A 6,000-nucleotide genomic window follows, 5' to 3' on the forward strand; every position below is an offset into this window, starting at 1 on the left:
AAATAAAATGCTATTTCCTCTTGTACAGCAGAAAGGAAAAAATGCTGTCACAGGTTTTATAACAAACATTAGGTAAGCAGCAATCATCCCCATTGTGCAATCTGGGATTCAGGTAGGAAAACAATCCATAGATGGCTAAGAGAGAAGCACTGTGTGTCTCAATAATCTGAATAAGGAGTGAACTACTTGAGGATCACAGAGAAGGGACAGGGTTGAATGGGTTAGTGGGACAATTTCACACAGCTAAGTGTGAAGAACAAAAAGGCGTAGTTTTGAGACTGGAAGTGAAAACTGACTGAAGGAAATGTGTGTTATTTGTGTTCAGCTGACTTCTTGTTTCTCTCTCATGACGTCACAAAAATGTGCTGTGGTCTGCCTACAGAAATTGCCTGTCCTTCTAACAGATCTGATCCAGCATGTAATGTCACTGGAAATGTCTATTTGTGCTATAAAAAACCCTTATGAATGTGCTTGCAATCTTCTTTTTTTTTCCCTACCTGCTGCCTCAGTACTTCATTTTCCTCCTAAATTCACAATGCCCCAGGAATCTGAGAGCTCTTTGCTCTACTTTGCTCTTGGGCAGACATATCAGAACTTCCTACTCAATGGCACCTCTCTCTGAAGGGCTTTGTGTTGGTCCTCTCAAAATCCTGCATGTACAGAACTCCCTTTGGAGGGAAGCATTCAGTGATCCTGAGCAAGTGTAAGGTTCTCAAAATCCACAGAGTAAATCTCTGAGTGGTAACAGAAGATGTGACAAGGAAAGCTGCCACATACAATTTTTGGCTTACTTTGGCAGAGATTTTTGGGATTCAAACAAAAAGTACTTAGGATTGTGTTAGGATTCTAGCATTGCTAATATCATGTGTCCAGACTAAGAGTGTTCCCTGCAAAAGTAGAACCTGTATTGTGTACTACAGGTAAATAAATACAGGTAAATGCTATCTGTCTGTCTGTCCATGATCAGCTTTTTAAAGGCAAGAATATTTGTTTCTTACCAAGCAAACTTGAAAGAAAAAGGAATAAAGACAGTAAGCTAAACAGGCACTCTGAAATTGCTTAGTCCAACATTTAGAGCATGTTGTTGTCAGCTTGCATTTTTAAAAACTCTGAACCAGCCAGCTGAGTTAGCTGAGCTGCTAACAAGCAGGTCAGAAACCACACCACTGTGGTGGTTACTATTCTCCCAGGGTGGTTACTATTCTGCACAGGGTTCTCAACAGCATTGATAAAATGATATGAACAGCTTAATATCCTGGTGTAGGGTACAGGTGCTACCAGTTTTACAGGCACTGAAGAGGGTGGATGTCTTGGTTTTGAAACAGGAGGGGTGGATGACCAAGAAAATTTCTATATCAGGGTGGGTATTTTTTTTCTCAACCAAGTGTTTCCAATGATGCATTTTACTGACAATGGTGAAGTCATTACCCTTCAAATCAGGGTGATGAGTTCTGTTTATAACAGTTTGCATAAGTAATCAGTTTCATGTTCTAATGCATCCCTCATTTTGCATGTTTTAACACAGTAGATTTTGAATGCTCTTCAGGGATTGTCACTGAAACAATGTCAAGTAATACAGTACCAGCTTTGTCTTATTGGGACATTATTCCACATTCAAATATATTCAGACTTGTTCATTTTTCCATTCAACAATTCACCCAAGTAGTTCTAATGTTACTTTCCTGTGTTACATTAACCTTCTCTGGGGTTTAATGCTTTAAATATTTATAGACTTTTCTCATGCCCAAATAATCACATTTCTAGTCCTTAATACCTCCTGCATGGTAATAACACCTACATTTTAACAGAAATTAGACCTTTTAAATTAAGGTAATTAAATTAACAGAAATTAGTCCCTTAAAAGAGATAAATCACAGCATAGTGATCGGCCTTCTTTTTCTTGGTTTTTGTTGGTTTCAAATGACTGTCAGTACATGATCAGTCACATATCTGGTAGAGGGAGGAGATACAAAAGATTCAGACCCAAGGAACAATCATAATCTTTCTGATGTGTCTAATAATATCATTGATGTTTGAGTTTGGACAAAGAAACAAACATGCACTATGCTTTTTTTACAGTTAGGAAGAAAGCTCGTGCAGATGTTGAGCACAGAACTTACACAAGCTCAGGCATTTGTGTGATTTGTGCAATTTGTGCCTCATGCTATCTTGGGCTGCTGCCAGAAGTGTAAGCTGCTCAAAGACTGTTTGTTTCCCCTGAGATTGAATATTCCCTGTAATGCAAGATGTTTTTAAAAAGTAATTTACTCACTGTGATATTAGAAGTCCTAATGAGTGGATCTATATTTCCTTCAGGGTCTTTTCTGCTGGAAAATCCTGGCAAACCTTGAAATGAGTGTTGTGTAATCTCTGTCACTTGTTTGTGGATCTAATTTTAGGCAATGGTGTTTGATTGATGTACTTCAAGAGAGACCAGAATTATTTGCCTTTCTATGACCAGCATTGTTTTGACCCTGAAGTGATGTACCTGTAAATCACATAATCACCAAGAGCCTGATCCTCCAGATCCTTACTGCTGTGTGCAGTGTAAAATGTCAATGGACTGTTCATAGGACTTAAGTGCTTCTTCCCAGCTGTAGTGTTTGCAGATTTGGGTCCCAACAATCCCATCTCCAGCACAGTGGAGAGGCTACTGATGGAAAGGGAGAAGGTGCTGGGAGTAAACAGCTTGTGGTTCAGGTTCCAGGCACCCAGGGAAGTTAAGTATTGCATCCCAAAGTGGATGGAGGGAACTACAGGGAATTACTCTGTCTCATCCCAAAGTTTTAATAATTTGTCCTTTGTACTGGTAGCTCTGTAGAAAATCTGTCTACTTTACCTTATTGTAGCTGCAAGTTTTGCAGCCATGATTGCATCTAAACACACCTGTTTCCTGGGGCTCTGTCCTACCTGCCTAGGGCAGTTGAGGAGTTGTCTGAGCAGAAAGACATTGCTCCTACTGTACCTCATAGTCTGGTTTTCCTGTGACCTAAACCACATTTTCTTATGTCCCCAGCTGGCAATATCTTTGCTTTCCAGCTATCAGTGGCAGTTAATAGTTCATGGATGAGAAGGGGAAGTTGTTCTCAGAAAATGAGAATATGAAACAGAAACATCTTAAAAGACTGACATTTCAGGATTGAAACAGCAGAACCACTGTGTTGGTATCAGAGGCATATAAATTGAGCAAGCTGTTTCTCAGAGAAAGACATTAAAACAGAGGTGTCTTATACACACACACATGTAATTGAAATACTTTTGAAAACATTTTGTCATATCTTAAAGGCAGTTGAACTATTGATTTCTCTTCTGCTGTATCTGAGGCTACTTGATGTGTTCTTGAGTATCTAAATTAGTTTGAAGAGGCTGATGTTTAGGGATGGAGTCAGTAATAAACTGTGACATTAACTCTTTGTAACTATTTGGATATGGTCATCCACATTTAGGTAATACCACAGGCATTAAAAGGAAACAAAGAGCTTTTCCAATTATCACACACACTCAGATCACCTCTCCCTTTTCACCTGGAACCTTAGGACAACCAGCCTCCCAAGATCTCTGAGAAACATGAAGTAGATTCCTTGGAGAGTTTCACTTTAGATCAAGTGCAGCAGAAGATCTAGTGCTATCTGCAAGGCAACTGCAGCTCCCTGATTCTCTTCCCAGTCTTGGACACAGATTTGAGCAACATGAGAGCTGCTGTGACCTGTGTCATCTGGCAGTGGCCCCCAGGAGCTTGTTTACCCTGGATATTTTTGCATTGGATTATAATTACACCACTGAAATGACAAGAGTAGGAAAACTCTGCACGTGTGGAGCAGGGGTCATTCAGGTACAGAACTCTGTCACTTTTAATGCCAGTGTGCTTATGTTGTCAGTAAAGCCTTTCACTCCTGACAAACCACTACAGCAGGCCATGCCTCTGCTGTGGGTTGCCAGCATGTGTGAAGTTCCAGCTTTGTGCCTCTGCTCCTGGTCGGCTGCAAGAGGAGCCCAAGGCTGGAAGTGAACAGCTCTGTAACGCGCACAAGTTGCCAATCACTCCTCACACTGACTATTTGGCAAGGAGAGAAGTGGTCTGAGGAGATTACTCCAGGTTTTTATTGCTCCCTTCAGCCAAATGATCCCATGTTCCTTATTCCTTTCAGGAATCCTGCCTCGTCAGGGGCTCCATTCTGCAAGGTGCTGAGCCCCACTGTGAGGGTGAATGTTCCCTCTCTCTCCATGGTCAGCGGCCATGGAGAACACTTATCTTTTGGGAATGTCCAACACATTTCAGAAATGGCAAGCACCTTCTGGATCTGGCAGAAATGGCACCAGAGCAGACTAATGTTTTGCATTTGGACCAGACTGTGCTTTTAAAGGACATGAGGAAGTTCATTATGCTGGATATGAGCCTGCTCCTGCTTTGACTGAAGTGAGTAGTATTTTATTTTTGTGCTTTGATGTAAAGAGGAGCAGGACTGGACCTGCTGTGAGAGTGATTGATTTTCATCAGCTTGTGAGTGGTGAGCAGAAAGCAGGGCAGGTTGACTGCTGCACAGCATCACTCAGTTACAAACCCAGCATCACCATCTTCTTCACACTTCCCTCCACCCACCTCCATCAAACAGCTCCTCTTCATTAAAGCAGTGCCCCTGCCCCTGTGCTTGCTTTAGAAGTGTTATGACACTGCTGTGAAGCACAGAATTCCCTAAAGCCTCAGAGAGAGAAAAGATAAATGAGGCATCCTGAGCAATTGACTAAAGACACAAAAAAAGGAAGAACACGATGCTGAATTCAGCAAATATCTCTGCTTCCACAACACTCACTCACTGTTTGACTACTCCATAAACTTGTTATATAAGGAAACATTGCAAGAATAGCCAGGAAGATGATGGAGAAAGAAGTGAGCCATGTTTTTCCTCTGCTCCCAGTTGCACCAATGTTGAATTTGGCCACAGCATCTGCCATTATGGTTTGAAATATAAATGAGTATGAACAATCACTGAATCTCATCTCTGATAAAATTCGGCATTTGGGTTATTTTAAATGTTCTTTTATCACGTCTTTTTGTTCAAATTCATCTGAATGGATTATGTTTGGAGAATGTACATAGATACATATGCTAATAATAAATGCATTGATTGATTAGCTACAATCAACAGGGAGCCAGCAGCACAGCCTACAATGAACTCTAGACTAAAAGTGGTTACTAATACAGTGTAAAGTTGTGCTTTGTTCCTTCAAAAGCACAGGTAACAAACCAGTGATGCATTCCTCTGCTGGCTCTCTCACTGGTTTGTTTTCACATGCTTGGAATCCATTTGTTAATGTAGCTCAGGAGAATAGTGAAAAAAAAAAGAGAGAATAAGAGTTGTGCTTTCTATTCTAGTAGCTAGGATGGGGGTGGATGGGTGGGTGAAAGGGAAATGAATGTTTCAATCTGATGAAGAAGCACATGCTCTGCTCCAGTTTTATGGTGCAGGGTTGTTGACATTTTCTCAAGCAATAAATAAGAAATGTCACATAATTCATCATTCCTGTATTTAGTTCTTCTTATACAGTCTGGCTGGCTGTTCCACCAGTCCTTCAGCTCCAGCTCAGACTTTGCCCAGGTGTTTTGGCTGTGGGGTGGACCTGTCTTCCTGCAGAACTGGCAGACTCTGTAAGCCAGGACAGCATAAAGAGGGATGTTTGGTTTTAAGGCCTGTAAGACTTGTAATTCTTTCTCTTTCCAATTCCCATGGTTCCTGCTTGTGGAGAGAGCACCCCAGCTCAGAAATTTGGGCAGCACTCACCATCCAGTGCCATCTGATGGACCACCTACTACAGAGCCTGAGGACTTAAACTGCCTGTAGGTCCTAGAGATGGTTACAGTGATTTCATAACCAACCAAACTTCCAGAGCTACTTGCAAGTACAAAACCTCACCTAAAATAAAAAAAAAAAAAAGAAAAAAAAAAAGAAGTGAAACGGACTTCCTAGGGGATAAAATAAAGCAAAACAGAATATCTGGCAA

This window comes from Serinus canaria, chromosome 1A, assembly GCF_022539315.1.
Source record: "Serinus canaria isolate serCan28SL12 chromosome 1A, serCan2020, whole genome shotgun sequence".
In the NCBI taxonomy this organism is placed as follows: Eukaryota; Metazoa; Chordata; class Aves; order Passeriformes; family Fringillidae; genus Serinus; species Serinus canaria.